Below are 18,943 nucleotides of genomic sequence, written 5' to 3' on the forward strand. Positions count from 1 at the left end.
TTAATTCATGCATATTTCTTCTAATTAAAATCTCCTTTAAACGAAAATCCCTTCCTGAGTGATTCATTTTCTAACATCCATCTTCAGGCACCAAACTTCTATCCCCATCATCTCAGCTTCATATGCATTTCCTCCCAAGCCCCAAAAGATTTTGGCTTTATCAAACCCCTCACCTCGTCATTCTCTCCACTTACATCATACACTTTCTCCTTTGTTGTCTGGCAACCTTTTCCTACTCCTTTCTCCTCCTCAGTTACCCCATTGGCATTCATTCCTCTCTGCCTTCTGAACATCCTCCACGTAAAATTTGTCGGAAAAAAATATTTATCATTTATCCTCCCAATCTGCAAGCCACTCTTCTCGTCATGGGCAATTTCCCTCTTGATCTCCCAGATCCTTTTTCTTCTCCCAGACTTCCCGCGTCTGTATTCCCCCATCCTCCTCCAGCATCCATCCGCCGCTCCTTTTGTGCCCTCCACAATCTTTGTCCTATCCCAGCTCCTGCCACACTTCCCAGTGCCTTTCAAGTAACCTGCTCCCAACCGCCCAGGCTGCCCCGGCAGAGCTCTGCCCCTCCAGACCCCCAGCACAGGGCGAGGCGGCGGGACGAGTCCCCCCAGGGCCCCGCTGTCCCTGCCGGCGGCGATGGACCCGCGGAGGACAGGGAGACAAGTCTGCGCCTCGATGCAGCGGCGGTGGGAGGGATCCCGCGGTACCTCCCAGGGCTAGGCCCCGTCACAGCCCAGACCTGCTGGGTCTAGGGCCGCGGCAGTCCCAGTGCTCCCTCACCCGCCGCCGTGCGGCCGATGCGGGAGCCCCGTTTCCTTCGCGGCAGCTGAGACACGAGAAGCAGCGGCCAGGGCGCCGGGGCTTCTGCCGGCGGCGTGGGGAGGAGAGAGGGAGGGCACAGTACCTTCCCCGCCTTCTCTCCCTCCCTTCGCGCTGGCAAGGCTGTGGTAGCGGCGCCCGCCCAGCGCTGCCGTCCCGGCAGGACGGAGAGGGAGGTGCTGGCTGCGGGGAGGAAGCTGGATGAAGACTTGTGCCTCAGGGCGGGTTCGCCGGCCGCTCGGGCATGAAGGGGACGGTGGGGACTCTGCCCTGCTCTGCCGCCGAGCGGGGACATCAGGTAACCGCCCCGCACGACTTGTCCCTGAGCCGTGAGCGCTTCCACCCCCGCCCGGCCCAAGTGCCTGGAGAGGGCGAGTGTCCTCTGAAAAGTTATCCTCGCAGCGTTCGCCGCGGGGCGGAGAGCAGAGAGGAAGGCAGGGCGGCAGTGCTCGGTGTAGGGTTGCACTCCGGCTTACTGGGCAAGACCGGAGCTTGTGCCGGTAGGGACCTGCTTCTCTCAGCGCCCGCGGTTCGGCTGTGGCCGGAGGGAAGTTTCCAGCGGGGCTGAGGGGCGGTGGGGCGGTGTCCGTGCGGAGGGGCAGCTGTTTGCTGGGGGGGGGACCGACGCGGTGCCGGCGGGGCTGCCCCGTCCCTCTGCGTGGCCGGGGGAGTCCTGCTTGTAACTTGTTTCACTCCGTAGTGCTTAGTGGCCGTTCGTTCCGGAGAGCGACGACTCAGGATCCGGAGAGGGATTTGTTTGTCTCCTTGTGTCAGTTTAGGTATGTCCAGGGAAGGAAAAGCAACAGCGAAATCTTACCGGAAAGGAATGTGTAGTAAAATAGCAGTACACCTGAGACTTGAGTATGTTTGTTGTGTTATGTGATGTAACTGTAAACGCACGGCTTCTGGTTTTGAATCACACTTTGCTAGGGCTTTTTAGCTGAACATCTGCGGGTTAAGTAGACACTTTTAATAAAATACGTGGTTTTTCGTTGACACTGTTGGAGATTATGTCCCACTTTAAATGTTTCCCAGTTATGCCCCCCACCCCCTTTGCTCATCGTTTATATAAAAGTAAGTCAGATTCGTATTTTTTGCTTAGTTCTTCTAAAATCATTTAAAGAATAAAAAGTGAGCCTAGCTGCGTTTGCTACAAAGTGAAAAAAACCATTATTGAGCAACCATAAAAACAAACAACAAAACCTAGGAAGGAAGCTGTGCTTCAAAAGCCTTCTTCTTCACCAACCCGAACAAAGAGTAGATTGCAAATAAGGCAAGGTCCCCCTTACAGAGAATGTTCTGCACTAACACCCTTGGTTCAATCTGAGATGTTCTGCCTTAAGAATTGCCAGCTGCAGTTCTGGTTTGCTTACAGATACTCCAGTACCAAGGGGATCCCACAGCATTGCAAAAGCAAGGAAAAACTTAAATGTGACAAGCGTAATTTTATCAGATCAGGAAAGTAATGTATAGCTTTTCAGTTTCCTGGATTTTGTTTTGTCGTGTTGTTTAGTTTTTTCGATTAATTAGGTCACATTTAGGGGAGGATTCAGAAGCAGACTAGAATGAGCAACGTGTCTGTTACTGCAGGTGATGCCAGTAAGTGTTCCTTGGACATTGATAAAGCACTTTACTTACAGTGATTTTCAGATTGGGACTCTTAATAAACACACAGTTACATTCTCTAAGAAGGTCTATCACAGTTAATAACCCAATGCAGCTTTGAGTCTGCTTTACGTATGCTCAGTTTTATTAATGGAATTTTATATTGCATTAAGCTGAGAGGACTAAGGAAAGAGAAGTATAGACATAGCAAATTTGAAATGGTTCCCACTCTTCCCACTTCTGTGTGTTTTGTTTTTTGATGCTGTTTTCTGGGATTTCATGCAAGTGGCAGACTTTATTAAACATATAAAACTTTGTTGTGAAATGTTCTATAGTCCTTACTTCTCTAAAAAGATAGGGCTCCCTAGGGAATTAACATTTTTCTTGACATCATGACAGTTAAAACTTGGTTTGCTCAGAAGCAAGCATATGTACATTAAAAGAAGGTGTCATTCTAAGCTGTCATTGACTAACTTTTCAAAGTGTTTTTCTTGTGAAAGTGAATATATTGCTTGCCTATACGTGCTATATGATGTATCAATGTGGGTATTACTGTCCCTTATCAACTGTCATAAAACCCAATGTAGGAATCATATGTATTTCTGTTATGAAGGTTTTATTACAAAACATCACAGCTTTCAAGGAAAGAAAGTGCTCTTGAGGCTTCTAGTGCAGAAATTCTTTTTAATACATCATTTTTCACTGAGCAACCAAATACTTTTTCCTGAGTGTCAAAATACACCAGGGCAGTGTACCTTGTAATGATATCATGTATACTATTTGTAATTAAAATGCTGTCCGCAAACCTCATGAAAATTACCAAGGTAATATAAGTGCTTTAGTTTCTGACAGTTACTCATAATAAGTGACTTTAGTCAGGAAATAATGGGGAATAATATCATAGAATAGTTTTGGTTGGAAGGGACGTTCAAAGGTCATCTAGTCCAACGCCCCTGCAGTGAGCATGGACATCTTCAATGAAATCAGGTTGCCCAGAACCACATCCAGCCTGGCCTTCAATGTCTCCAGGGATGATGCCTGGACAATTTGTTCCAGTATTTTACCATCCTTATTGTAAAAAATGTCTAATTATTGAGCTGTTTGATTAAATACTACGTTTTAGGTAATTTCTAAAGGTCGTGTGAGGTCAACATGTGTATACATTTATGAAAACATTAGAGGAAAACTACAAGTAGTGTTTAAAAAACCCATATTCCCTGTTATGGATGTATGTCCCCGAATATCTTAGTAATCCAGTCTCTTAACAAATTGTCATTATATTAAATGGGATATGGAGACATCATAGCAGCCTTCCAGTATCTGAAGGGGGCCTATAAGGATGCTGGGGAGGGACTCTTCATTAGGGGCTGTAGTGATAGGACAAGGGGTAATGGCTTAAAGCTTAAACAGGGGAAGTTTAGACTCAGTATAAGGAGGAAGTTCTTTACTGTAAGGGTGGTGAGGTACTGGAATGGGTTGCCCAAGGAAGTTGTGAATGCTCCATCCCTGGCGGTGTTCAAGGCCAGGTTGGACAGAGCCCTGGGTGATATGGTTTAGTGTGAGGTGTCCCTGCCCATGGGTTGGAACAAGATGATCTTGTGGTCCTTTCCAACCCTAACTATTCTATGTTTCTATATTAAATTTACCTGCTTTCTGCTAGTATGTGGAGATTTAGATTTAACACAATGATACTGAACATAGAATTATTTATTTTCCACTTCAGTGGAGAAACTCACCACAATGTTCCAAATTAATATATTTGTCAATAGTGCTGTTGATTAAAGACATATAACATCTATCAGCTTTTGAATTTGAATTACTTTTGGATATTGCAACATATTTGGGATTTTTTGTATGATTTACATAAATTACTTGTGATTGTGCATTAGGCATTCCCTGCTTCTGAAGATGAATATTTATTTTAAACAAATCTGAAAACTTCATAATATCCTGTCTATATAACTTGGGTATACAACCTGTTTTCTAACAGTTGTTCTACAGAGTTTGGATTTTGTACAGTAAACAACATTGCTTTTCAATATTGTGAAAAATTACTGGTAAAAACATGTTTCTCTGTACTGTAGAAACATAGATAGGTTTTAGAATAGGAGTTTTGAGGGAAAAGTTTCAAGCTTGAAGAAACTGTATGTGTACAAAACAGAAACATGCGTCAATTACAAAAAAAGAAAAAATGGCATATATATATGTTTATGCCACATCCTATGGCAGTTTTGTAAATGAATTTCCAAACATTTTTTTTTTGTGAGAAACCGTAATGTGATTGTGTTTCTCTGTCTTGATTTCTTTAGATACAACACTTTTTTCAGGCTATGAAGTTTTACATGAAGTTTTTTGCTAGAAGTTTTGAAGATGCCTGTGTTTTTTTATGTGTTTTTCACAATGTAGGTGGACATGCACATGCATGAAAAGTACTCAGTCTTTACCTGGTGCCAATTTAGAAAACTGCAAGTATTGATTAAATGCCAGGAAAAGAGAATAGAAATTGAAAAAGTTGTCTGATATTTTAATTTTTTTTTAATTTTTTTTTCTTGGAATCTCCTACTCCACTCTCAAAAATAAACTCCCCAAAGTCATTTGAGAAATAAGGTTGTAACCAGGCTTGAAAAGCGTATGGTAGCAGCAACTGTGGAAGTCCAGAGATGGCTCACCACTTCCTCCTCGTTACTTTAGCTGATACTGGGTTCTGAAGATTTCTGGTCTTTAGAAAGAGGGTTCCATTTTTAGAAAACCATTTACTATGCCTTGGCACTGTCAGAGACATCTTTTTGTCTGAAGTGCAGGGTCATGTTATTACTTCTCTTGGGACATTCATTGTTGGATGACCTGTGGTCTTTGCAGACCTAGAAAGAAGTCAAGAGTTCCTCTCAGGATTTCAGGCATGTGATGAGTTCACTAAGCCTTATAGACGGTGAGATCTCCTTCTTCCTTTAGCTCAGTGGCTGGCTAATGCAAGGTCATCCGAGGAAGTTTTTTAGTTGCTGTTTTCAGTGCAAGACAAATCCGGCTGAAAAAATGTAAACGATCTTGTCTGTGTAAAAACCACTTTCCTGTTCTTATCAGTCTATAAAATTCTTTGAGGAATTCTAGACACTCATATGGTGATTCTACCAGCTTCATTCTAGGGGCCTGAAACTGGTGCACATTGGTGGGAAGACACATTATGGTTGGGGAATTACTTCTATCTGTTTGTATGGTAGATATGATAGTGTCTGGTATGTGTACTGTATGGTTGCATACATATTCCTGGTGCTTTATATTCTCCAACTAATATTTTGTGGTAAACTCACTTCTTATAGTAAATGGCAGCTGCTTGAGCAATGAGTGATCAATTCTTTAGACATCAGGGCTTCCCTTTTTTGACAGGTTAACCAAACTCATGACAGTAGGCTGCTTCACTTTTCTCTGTCAGTGAAAATATGGATGCTTAATGCATAGGTTGGGATTTGTCTGAATCAAGATCAATGGTGTTCAGAGAAGCTGTTGTTTTACTGCAATATTTTGAGGTTCCGGAAGTCCAAAATGTACACAAATTGTTCTTACATCAACTTCAGAAATTGCTGATGAGAGCTGAGAACTCTGAATAGTACTGTGTACTATGTAAACCAAAAAGCAAGGGGAACTGGGTTTCCATTGTCAAAAAAACATGATGTTGTGGATATATCACTAATGAAATTAACTTTTTATCAGTTAGTTTACCTGGTTTATCGAAGTCTTATATATTTACAGGATTTTGAATTCGATTTTTGTTTTGTTTGTGTAAGTGTCGGGTTGGGGTTTTATTGTTTGATTGTTTTTTAATAGTTGTGTTTCTTTTGAAACTACCTTGAAGGATTTTATTTTGAATTTGTTGCTTTAAAAAAGGTATTAATGTATTCAAAATACAGGTGAAGATTTTTCTAAAACAAAAAAGAGGTTTATTTCTTTAGCAGTTTGTTCCAGGCAAAAATACTTCGTATGTCTTCACAGTTTTGCATTAGGGAGATTATAGTCTGCAGTAAAGCCTTACTTTGGAGGAAGAAAGGTGAGACATAGGTTTTTCTGTTCTTACCTGGAAGAATGGTAAGCTATATGGATCACTTCAAACTACATGTATAGCAACTAACTTTATAATTGCAATCATAAAAATATACACATCTGGTTTTAGCACAGCATTTGATGGTTTGGCTTCAGCACCACAGTTGAAGACTTACAAAGGGCAATTCTGACATTCTGCAGAGAGAGAGGATTCTTTCTAGACTGTTTAATGTTTTTAATAAATGGTATAATTTTAAGTGAAAAATACGTGCCCTAAGGGAGCATCCACTTTTAACTGACAGAGCAGAACTACCTTGTATGTATCTATGAATCATTTGCTGGTTTTATGAAGCTCACTTTCTCCTTTACATTGTCTCCAGCATTAGCAGGAAGGATGATGAGCATCTTTGTTCCAGTTATTCTATAATAGACAGGAAGATGGATGTTTAAAATAAAAAATAAATTAAAAAAAGGTGGGAGACACTATAAAAACCTCTTGAATCCCAGTGAAATTGAATTTTAGCAACTCTTACCCAGTCCTCTACTGACTGTGAAAATTCAGATTTTTTTAAAATTTTTTTTGCATCTGGACTCTGTGCACTTTTTTTCTGACCTGGGGTTTGATCATTTTGGAAGAGTAGTTCATTCTAACAAGGCACTATTTGTAGACAGAAATTCCCTGTGGAAACCTTTTGTCATGTTGTCGTCACTTGCTTCCACTTATGCTGTTTAAAGTTCTGTTCTACAAAGGGTGGTTTTGATTCTTGATGCTGTTTTTCTCCTCCCATCACATACCTACAATGAGTGTAAGCTTTTAAAGAGCTGCTTTGAAATTTAAAGGAGCAGATTTTCCACGCTGCTTGTACCAAATCTGACTGAAGTCTCCTTTACTAACAATGAGAGGGAACCAGGAATATTCCTAGTCTGTTTGTTAAAAGCTTCAGCATACCTTGACATATGATATGACATACAGAGTTCTGGAATAGTGTCATAGGAAATAATTGTATGCATTTTATATCCTGACATAAACAAAAACCACGTGCAAGTGAACTATCAATTAATTTCCTCAGAGTTTCTAAAATATATATTATTACCAAAACCTCACAAAGAGCCTGAGTTGTAGGAGAGAAGTCTGAGAGGTTCCTTAAATACCTGGGAAAGGAGAGTGGAATAAATGATTAATTTATTTTTTTTTACACCAGATGGGACAGGTTATCAGTGGTGTGTTGGAATAAGAGATACCGGCACATATGCTGTTCAGTGAACTCATAAATTATTTGAAGAAGAAAGCTAGTAGGAAAGTGAGAGCCTTAGCTGAATAATAGTGAATTTAATCAAGGTAGTTGCTACTAAAACAGCAGTATTATTTTCTGGGCATGTAACTTTAATTCTCAATAGATGCTAAGTAATTTCTCAAAGGATCTTTGCTTTAGCTCTTGCCCCCAGTCATCTGTTTTCGAGTATTGTTGGATGCTCAAAGAGGAGTACTGGAATTACTGAGTGGAACTTTCTGAAAATGTGAGTTCACAGCTCAGTGATGATCAGAAAATTGAATGGAATATTACAAATTAGTAGAATAGGAACCAAAAGCAATATAAAAAATGTGTAATGGAAAAAATTGGTTATGTTTCTGTTAAGTGCCATAGTCACTTTAAGTTATTCTAACTCGAAAAAGATACAAGTTTTGAAACAAACTGGGGACAGGCAGGAAACATACTGAGGAGATGCTATACATTCTTCAACAGATGATAGAACATATTACAGCTCTTTGGCTTGTGGAAGAGGTGCTGAAAGATAATGTGACAGAAGTCAATGACATTGAGTGACATGAAAAAAGGTGATCGGCTCATTATTCACCCTTTCTCATTGTTTGATAATGGTGAAATTATCTGTCAGCAATAAAATGAAACTAATTATTAAGTAATTAAGTTGTCAAACTCATTGTCACATACATGTCATAGTAGACACGTATATAAAGGACCTCAAAGGTGGGTATTCAGATTGATGGACTGTGAGTTCACTGGTAGCCATCAGGTGGAAATGGTCCAGAGACAGTTTCTAGGCTAGGAGGTCTCTTAGTATCAAACACAGAGAGGTAGAAGAAAATGCCAGTGATAAGTGTCAGTTCTTGACTAGTTTTTTACTTTATTTTCATAAGCATCTTTTTTGTCAGAAACAAAATAGTGACTTGATATATAAAATTTGGCCACCGTTGTATTCAGCTGTATGCTATGGATGCAGCATTCAGCTGCAAATGGACATCTGTCTCAGAGGAACGTGTTCAGATAGTCTACTGAATTATAGGATCAACTAGGTTGAGAAAGACCTTTAGGATCAAGTCCAACTGTTATCCCAGGACTGCCAAGTCCACCTCTAAACCATGTCACTAAGGGCCTCATGTACATGTTTTATTGAACACTTGTAGTCAACTTATTAATTATTATTTTGTCAAGTATAGTGTTTTAATTCGAGAATGTTCCATGTTTATTCTTCAGCCTGTATAAAATTACTGCACAAAATCGAGGTGATCTGAATTGCTTTTTACTCCTTTGCACTAAAACATCATTAATGGTCATGATGTTAAGTTGTAATACTACTTGGTTTAAATATCACTAAAAGAAGGCAAAAAAAAACCAAACTGTGGTTTGGGGGATAAGTAGATTCCTTCATCACTTTTTTTTTAAGAGTAAAATTACTGGGACATTTAAGTCAAGTTTTGCAGAGAATTTACCCAAGATACTGATACAAACTTTTCCTTCAAAAAAAATAATTTCAGGTTAACCACTGTAGATGTGCTTCAGTGCTTGGTGCAATTGAACTTTGCTTTGAAATCTATGATAGTATTATAGTATTATTGCACAGGTCTTTATTGATTCTTATGTGAGAGCATACGTTAAGGTATTTAAAATGCAGTTAAAGATATTATGTTTTAAGGAATATAGTTTGTTTTGTGTCAATATTGGGCATTACATGTTCAGGATTATAGCAAACTTGAGGCCACAAAAGTCTTGAATTCTAACTTTTCAAAAGAAAGGCAAAGTCAACTTTACTCAGGCCATCAGTGAAAATTCCCTCCCCTGCCCCCCCAGCACCCTCCAACTAAAATAAAAGGGCTTCAAGGAAAGTGTATACATTGATGGGAAAATGTCTTTTCTTTATTAATACTCTTTTGTTAGCATATGCTGTCGATTTAACAGCAAATTTGACTGATGGCTGAGAGCAAAATAGTCTCATCAGACCTGCCTTTTTAGAGGAAGTCATTATACTTCTGAAGTGTCTGCAACACATGGGTTATTGAGTTCTTAATACTGTATAATTATGATATATGTATGATTCTGCTCTTTGTCCAGCTTGCATCTGCCTTTTTAATGTGTATTTAGAGACTCTCTTAATGAGAATAGTAATAAATTGTACTTTTTGGAGCACTAGCCTTTGAGTAATAAAGGAAGTATATATAGATGATAAGGGAATTTTCACTGTCATTGCTTTCTTATTCCTATAAGTGAAGCTTAATATTATATCTGAGACAAATGAAATATTTATACCAAAAGAAATCATCCCTCCTTTTAAGTGTGGTGCTGTGTATCTGTATTATCTTGTAGTTAGAATCATAGAATAGTTTGGGTTGGAAGGGACCTTCAAAGGTCATCTTGTCCAATCCCCCTGCAATGAGCAGGAACATCTTCAACTAGACCAGCTTTCCCAGAACCACATCCAGCCTGGCCTTGAGTGTCTCCAGGGATGCTGCATCCCCCACCCTCATTGTAAAAAATTCTTTCCTCATGTCCTGCCTGAATCTCCCCTGTTTTAGGTTCAACCTAAAGGATTCAACCATCACCCATTGTCCTGTCACAAAAGTTGGTTAACTAGTTAAGCCTTACGATCTCTAAACTCTTGCCAGTTTGGGGATTATTTTGTGGTAATCTCTCTAAGACTCAGGGGGTATCTTAACACTTTTTCATGGAATTGTTGCTGTTGTTATACAGTGTCTCTTACACAGCACTTACTGAAGTCTTTGGAATATTTTGAAAGTGTGTAAATTCTAGCTTTTTTTAATTTTTTTTTCCCTGGATTTGTATTCAGGATTTTCTTTTTTTTTTTTTTTTTTTTTGGGGGGGGGGGGGGTATCTGAATAGCAGGTTAACTTACAGCCAGTTCAGTCAGTAACCCCAAACCAGCATCTCATTATTGTTTGCTCAGCTGAGTCCAAAAATATGCTAAGAACAGATCCGTTCAGTCCCCCATTCCAACAACAACAAAAAAAAAAAACCAGCAAGGCAAGTGTGCCTAAGCATGCCAGTAAATTCTTGTCTCAGGTTGGTTATATACTTGGCACCTGCACATACGTCTTTGAGCATGCCAGACTTCTATCTGTGATGAATGCAAAACTGATTGAAGACCCTATATTGCTAGATAATTATTTTTGGCCATGCATGCTGATTCATGCTTTTTCTTTAGTTTTATCATCAGGTGAACAAGTGCAGAATTTTTTTCTGTTTTCTCCAGCCCATGTTTCCAGCAGACATTTGCTGCATCCACTCTCTTGGCTGGCAGGCTTACTTCAAACTCCATGCCTGTATCCAAGAGCTGAGGCCATCTGTGGAATCTGCTGCTCATTTATCCATCATTAGGGTTTATTGATTGTACTGTCATTTTCAGGTATAATCTCTGATTCAGGGTCAGTCTCTTTACCATGAGTACTGCACCTTCAAGCTCACTGTGTAAATGATGAGTATGGACTCAAAGAGTCTTTTCTGCACAGTGTGCAGAAAATCTTAATTAACAGCAGAAATGACTAGATTAAAATATTTTTTATGATTGCATACAAAATTCCGTTTTCATTTAAATAGCAGCTCCATGAGGTTTTGGAATACCTAGTGAGGCTATAGGAATACAGCTTTGGATGAGTTCATTGCAAGCTTACCTTACAGCTGTGTCTCATTAATTTTCATGGCACTTATGGTTTTACTCATGTGACAAAAAGTACTAAGAAGATAATACAGACCTAGTAGTTAGCAGAAGACTACTCTTTGGAACCTTGAATTTGTCTTGGCCGGTTGACCTGCTATGTAGTTTTTCTGTCTCTTATAAGTTACGACAGTCAAATTAATGTTACTTACAGAACCTAAGGCAGCTACAGATACTTTTGACGTGTCTCCCATATGCAGATTTTTCACAGGAATAAACGTCCTACTCAAACATCATCTCAAAGGTATCTCTTAGTTGTCTGCATAAACAAGATCCTTCCTGTGAATTGTGAACTTACTCTGAAGGAATTTCAAATCCAGTTTCAACTTAATGAGACCTGTTAGAACTTTGGAAAGATTCAAAGATTATCACATACACTGTCATCAACTGTGATAGTGTTTTTTCTGAGAAATAATCTCCTGTCAGCCTTCATCTTATTTACCAGAGGAACAGCATAATTGTCACTATGCATATTTAAATATTGTGCTAGTAGCTGATAAAACTTTTAGGAAAAGACATCCAAGACTACTTGTGAAGTAGACTATTGGGGCATAATTTAGTTGACTGAAGGGCCCTATGGTGTCCTAACTGGCCAAAAATTGTTGATGTAGGAGGTCAGGACTCTTCCGTATTTGATGGCTACATGTAGATGCCTCGGGTGCTCTAAGGCACCTAAAATACCATTTTCTTTTTTTTTTTTTTTTTGGCAACTGAGAAAGGGATCCATTGACAGAGTTGATGGATGGACGCATCCATGTCAATTCCCCCTTCCACCCCCATCCGCATCTTTATGTGAATTACACTTTTATTTCCCAAAGCCAAAATGACACTTCTTGAAATTTTTCAACAGCAAAATATGCACGTGTATGTTATTTTGATTAATTTTTTTGTTACTCTAAATAAGATTTTGTGGACTGCATTGTGAAAAGGTATTTATGTATATAAATACAAATATATTCCATATATTGGCCTCTCTTCCCCTTTTTTCTACCGGAAATCTTGTAAGTTTGGAATATGAGTTCATCAGGAATTTATTGATAAAGGAAAGAGTTCAAAGTGGTTTTACTTTGGTATCAGACTTATGGGGTGCATGCAATACCTATGCTGCCTCAGTTGACCTCACTGATTCAAAATTACCAGGTTGTGTTTTTGTGGTGCACAAAAACATGAATGCTGAAAATGAAAGATAAGTATGACAATTTTAGAAAAGTACATAAGCAATAGGCAACTATTTCTTAATTCCTTTCTATTCTGCAGCATTCTTCAAAGACAATTACCATATGAAAGCAGTAAGTTAACTAGAAACATCAGTGAAAATACTATTTTATCTGCAATCATGTGAAAAAAGAAGAAAATGCATACCTGACAATGAGTGGACTGACTGAATCTGGTACAACTGATAGCTAGTAACAAGCTATCTCTGCAATCAGCTGCAACAGACATCTCATAAGAGTTGCCTGATCCTGTTAATATTCATCCTTTTGAATAGCTTATTAATGCAGACAGTATTCTAAAGGAGATGCTAGCATGTCTTTTCCTCCTGTTAGTTTTACATGGAAACTTATTTAGCCTTGAGTACATGAATTATGCTTTTTCACAATCTAAGTCTTTAATGAGAAAAAAAAATAATCATGAGAGCTAATTGAGATGCTGTAGGCTTTTGTCACAAGAAAGCAATGGGTACTGTATGAGAAATACGGACAACTGGTGATATCTTCAGTAGTCACAGAAGATTAAGGAAACAGGTGATGGGAATGGAAAGAAAAGATTATCTCCTTTTCTTGTAAAACAGTCTTGCACTATATCAGTATTCTCTAGAATCAGTTGACAGGAGCAAATGAGAATCTTGAACTAGGTATTAATAATAGGAAGAGCACAACATTAGAATGTAAAAGTGTCTGAAAGCTACTCAAAGCCCTTTCATTTATCTACTCATAATAGGTATCCTGGCTGAGTTTTAACATGCTACACTAGGACACTATTAAATATGACATTGTTTGAAGAGGACTCTTGAAACAACTTACAAAATCACAAAACTAATTAAATAAATAAAATTCTCTATTTCTGAATATATTTACCAATATACTCTAAACTTTAATGTTACATGTTCTTTATCTGTACTGATAACTACTTTTAAACTCAAGAAGTGCTTTGTACTGAGAAATGCCTGAGTTATGAAAAATTAAGCAAAAGATTCTAAAACTAGTGTTTGAGTTGATAGTAGAGCAGCTGAAAATGGGAAAGTTTAAATTTCTCTTTTCTGCATAAAGTTTTCCTTCATTGTATTTAACTTTTAAAAAAATCTGGGGATCAAATGTTTAATTATATGGTGATGACTGTCTATGAAAATAATGTTTGTGACACTTGTAAATGGTACAGTGTTCAGATGCTAATCCAACAGGAAATATTGAAGGTGAAGTAGCTGAAAGGCTTTTTTCTCCAGGGAAGAGTTCTGTTTCTTGTAGGTAGACACAGGTGAGCTCATCTCTACAAACTATGCAAAAGAATAACTTCTGTTTCACAGTTGTTGTATCTTACAATGTTCACTGTTCAGTTAAGAGCTGAAATGAAGTGGTTTTGGTCATATATCAGGTTAATACTGAGGTGGTAGTTCTGGTGGTCTGTGTTAACTTGTTATCTAAGCAAGACAATGTTTATGTCTTTCCAATTTTTAAGTAGTGGTATAAATTTTTGCTCTTAAAATTTAGTAATTATCTCTATTCATTATAAAATCATTAAATGAAGGTTCAAAACTTTTTTGGTTCTTAAGGAAAATTGTAACTTCTTGCAAGATTCCAATGATTGTTAGTAGCAAGTGCTTCCCATTTATTCTTATGAAATACTGTGTATCTGACTCCTTTCTGATGGGATACTCCTGTTACTCTGTTCAGGGATACAAGATTTTGATAGCTTTTGCTTGTGTAATGCTAAAATGACTGACATTGCCTTTATGATTTAGTTAATTTTTATGCTTTCTTTTTGTGATAATTTTAAAACTTAATTTATAAAACCTGTAAATGTTATATTGTCTCCTCATGTGAGTTCTCATCATCCATACCTAGTGATACAGCCCTGTATCCCTTGAGTAAATGCAGATGCTGATGGCATTAGATTGTCCTCTCAACTATTTATGTTATTACTAGGCCACTGAAACACATTTTTAAATGGATTTGCTAGCAGTCAGCTATTCTACAAGACACTTAGAGATCTGAGAATTTTGAGTTGAATTTCATATTATTTGCAGGAAGGTACCTTTTCACCTGACTGTTTGATGTTCTTCTTTTCATATTTCTGCCTATTTCTCCATATATTGTCCTATTCCATTATCTGCAGTTGTTTCTTGCCAGTGTGCTTTTGTGCCACAGATTGTTTCCATCTTCACCGTTTCTCATTCCTTTCCTTTTGTTTGCTTCTGTCATCTATTTCCTGGTTTCTTTTGCATGTTTTCCCCCGTCTTCATGTCTCTTATCACTTATCTTTAGATATAGAGATATATATATTTATAGTATATGTATAAACATATGCATATGTAGTATAGATAATTATACAGATAACTTTTTCTTTCTATTCATTTACTGAGCATAAGCCAGTTAAACTTTGAAAGCCCAGTGAAAAGCTGTCTAGCCTTGCCTCAGAGCAAAATTACGTAGTGAATTGCAGTAACTGGAAGGAGACACTGCAGAGGAGGTTTTGTGTAGCCTAGGGAAAGATTTCTCATTAAGAAGTTCAAGAAGGTCATTGCAGATTAGTTTTAAGTAAGATGTAGGTTAAACATTTTGCTACATGAGTTTCCTTGAGCTTTGACTTTCCAAAGAATCTGTAAGTGTAGTTAGTGTATTGTGGGAAATAAAAACATAGTCTTTCTCATTACAGCTGTCATAAGAAATCATGAGGTTTGTTTCAGTGAGTTTGATAGTTCTATATTCTTTATGTCTTCTCCATCGTCATTATTGAATGGTGCTCTGTCCCACTAAGAGATATTTGGATTTTTTTCCTTTGCAGAAGTGTCTGTTTACAGGCAAGAGAACATTCTACTCACTAGTGCTTTTTCCCAGAATTAAATATAATTAAAGCTGTGGTTCTGGTGACTTTGTTCTTGAATAGTGCATCTGCAGAAGTAAATACTTAAGTAAGGCACAAAGCCATTTCATGCCATTAGGAGTGCCTCATGTCTGTCAGAATATTTGGCTTAACATTTTAATAGCAAATCTGACATAGACTTCATGTAAATACAGAGAATACATACATATTACTGGGAAGTAGTACGCTGGTGATGTGTTCAAGTTTATAACAAAATCATAATGTCCTAACTTCTGTAAATAACAGACTAAATAGGGCCCATCTTTCCAAGTGGATAGATCTCATAGCTTACTTAGTGACAGGAGACACGTATCATGTTGTGTAACCTTTTGTTCACTGGCAAGAAGGCATAGTGTTCCTTAGAAGTGTCAGACTATATTACAGTCATGTAAGAATCCAATTATCTGTTTTTAACTTTTCCAAATACCTTTTTTTTTTAATGTCCAGCCAAGCTGCAATTGTAATGAGAATTCACAGGCTTACTGCAGCAGATAGATGGCAGAATGAACATTTTTGCAACTGGGATAAAAGATGTTTTGTTTTATGACAACTCCTTCCTGTTACCTTGTTTACCTTTAGCAAGGTATGGCAGAATGGAATCCTGTGTATAGTAACATTACTTCAGAGAAGCTTCAAGAAACAACCCCTTTTGGTTGTGTGTATATCTATAAATAAATAAATAAATAAATAAATAAATGAAATGTGTGTGTGTGTATATATAAGCAAACATTTATGTTTTGATTACGTATTTACTTTTTTAGGTAGACTTGCTGATACATTTTGGTATGTAATATTTCCTGGCTACACAATCCCTTTTTCACATTTATGTCAAACTTGAGTTGGTAGTAACATTACAGTTTCTGTAGCTTAACCATGGAAGCAGCTTGACCTTGCATGTAACTGCTAATCAAAAGCAGTCGTAGCAGGCAGTTCAGATATTTCAACTGAACAAAAATACCATCTTTGTTTTCCTTTACAAGTAACAAACAAGGTCACAGGATGTTAATATGTCTGTTTTCTTGCCCAAACCCTATGGGTTTCAGTTGTTTGTGGTTTTGTGGTTTGGTTGGGTTTTTTTGTTGGTGGGGGTAAGAAAGAGGCAGAGCAGTAAGTAGGAAAATGGCTCCTCATACACTTTGTCTAGGTTTTACAGAAAAGTGGAGGATAGAATTACTTGATCCTTCAGATTATTTTACATAGCAGTTTCTGTTACCAGGAAATCAAGAAGGCGCCACTATGTCTGTCCAAATGGTTATAAGGCTCCCAAATAGTTCTGTCAGTTTGAGCCTGTGCTGTGTGCAAACCACAATGGCAGAATTGTTAAAAAAGATACTAAACCTAAGTATTTGTAGAATGGCTATTGTTAATTCCATTCACATTTTTAGTAACCAGTTTGTTATTACAGAGAAATGCAGGGCTGATGCTGCATTTGTTTGGCAGAGCAGATTTCCTCAGAGGGTTTTAAAATCAGCTTCCATGTACTTACTGTGTATGGCAGAGATTTGTGAGCTTGCTCACGTTATGAATATATGTCTAGAAAGTACCAAAAAAATATGGAGGTATGTTCCTTTATATGTCTGTATTGCTTAAATTTACGTGCAGATCATCAACAAGTTTGTTTGATAAAAGAACGATCAATGTCTAAATCCCCATGGATAGCTTGCCAAAGTTGATTTTAGAATTCCTTGCACTGGCTTATTAAATAGGTAAATTAACCTGAAGAAAGCAGCGTGTTCATTTCCCTTAATAATTCTAATTACAATAGAAGCTATTTCACTTCCATGGCATTTTATTTTGTTTAATAGCCTCTTCTGCCTTTCTGTCAACTATTAGCTGCCTCTTTTTAAAGACTTTTCAGAATTCAGTGTGTACCTATTGCATGTAGACCTGAACATTTAAGCTGCTAATTTGCTCTCACTTGACTTAGGAACATCTGACTAGTTTCTAACACTTCAAAAATAGCTTCCTATCAAAAATTGACAGTTTCCAACTTTCATTTTAATGCTGCTACCACTTTGATACTTGTTCTTTAATTCTCAGAAAATTGGATGCTACAATAAAAGCTTCTTTGCGTTCTGTCAGTCTTTAGCATTGTCATGTGTAATTTCTCCTTTGATGCATCTGAGAGGTTTAGATGTAGCTTTTTAACATTGTTGTTGTTGTACCCTGAGAAATAAAAAATTAGATAAATTCTTAAGTTTCTGAAATATGTGCCATGAAGGCAAAGCAGCCTTGACAAGAACCAGATAAAGCAAATGATTGTATACTTTTCACTTGGAATCTGGATTGATATTTTTCCTTTAAAAGTTTAGATTGGCCTTTTGAGCAATCCCAGTTTAAGTTTCATTCTAAATATATGACATCATGTGTCCCTGCCCATGGAAAATTACATCAATAAAAATGTCTTGTTGATTATAGGTTCCTCAGATTTCCAGAAAGCTTTCAAGAGATTCTCTAACTAGAAGCTTAAGAAACTAAGTAGCCATGGCATAAGCAGTAGGGTACTGAAAGGACAAACAGATGGCTAAAACAGAGAGTAGGAATATATGCTAATTTTTTTGTAGTGGAGGAGTACTGTCTTTGGAGATCTTCAACTGTCTGTGCTGAGACCTGTTCATATAACACAGGTCCTGCACAATGCATGTGGCTTGTACTATCATAGAAAAGACCTTGAAAAGGGGCTGTGCAGGGGTTCAGAGGTCTAATATTTCAAAAGAACAAAGAATTAGGATCAATTGAATAGTTTCAAAAGAACCTTGTGTTGCTGAGTAAGATGGGACAGAAAATGGCAAATGAGATTCAGGTTATGTGAGGTATGTTGGAATAGGATAGAATGGAATAGTTCCGTTGGAAGGGACCTTCAGCGATCATCTAGTCCAACTGCCATGTTGTATTTTTGAAAGAAAAAGTCCCTCAGGATGTTTTTTTAACACTTTCTTCATTGCATCAAAATAAAGGTAAATCAGTCTAGGAGATTCACCTCCTGGTGTTCTTTGTTGGTGTTGCGCATCTCAGTCTAGCTCTGTATTGTTAAGTGCTCAACATTAAAAAGATGTTCAGTCTTTACCTTTGCATGTGTAAGCCTTACAGAAAGTTTCCCAAACTCTTAATTTCCACTGGGGGAAGTGGGTTCTGTTGTTTCAGCATAGCATTTGTCCTAACATACGTGACATTCTGTTCGGACCTGTTGTGATACCAGCATTTCACTGGTACTTGAGTTACCTCAGTGGCTATGTTCTTTCACACCTCACCTCAGCCATCTTGCCATAAGGTCACATATCAAGCACTGCATCATTCCCAACGTCTGTGGTCACTCTTATAGTAGAACTTTTCAAACCACCACTGTTTAATTGATGGTTGGGTAGTGCATGCCGTCAGCTGTTGTTAGAATACGTAGGTAAGTCCTTTGAGGCAGTCGTTTCTAGTC

General features: G+C 38.0%; 1 protein-coding gene across 4 annotated transcripts in view; it reads left to right on the top strand.

Annotated features, from left to right (window-relative positions):
• The first annotated feature begins 946 nt into the window (after nucleotides 1-946).
• The window catches only part of SGCG (sarcoglycan gamma), a 121,711-nt gene continuing 103,714 nt past the window's right edge, over nucleotides 947-18,943 (top strand). For all 4 annotated transcript variants that reach the window (XM_031049504.2, XM_005149760.3, XM_031049503.2 and 1 more), the window contains exon 1: nucleotides 947-1,126. The gene's annotated coding sequence lies outside the window, so the exon portion shown is untranslated. The remainder of the gene's footprint in view (nucleotides 1,127-18,943) is intronic.

The sequence above is a fragment of the Melopsittacus undulatus genome, chromosome 2, assembly GCF_012275295.1.
Source record: "Melopsittacus undulatus isolate bMelUnd1 chromosome 2, bMelUnd1.mat.Z, whole genome shotgun sequence".
Classification (NCBI taxonomy): Eukaryota; Metazoa; Chordata; class Aves; order Psittaciformes; family Psittaculidae; genus Melopsittacus; species Melopsittacus undulatus.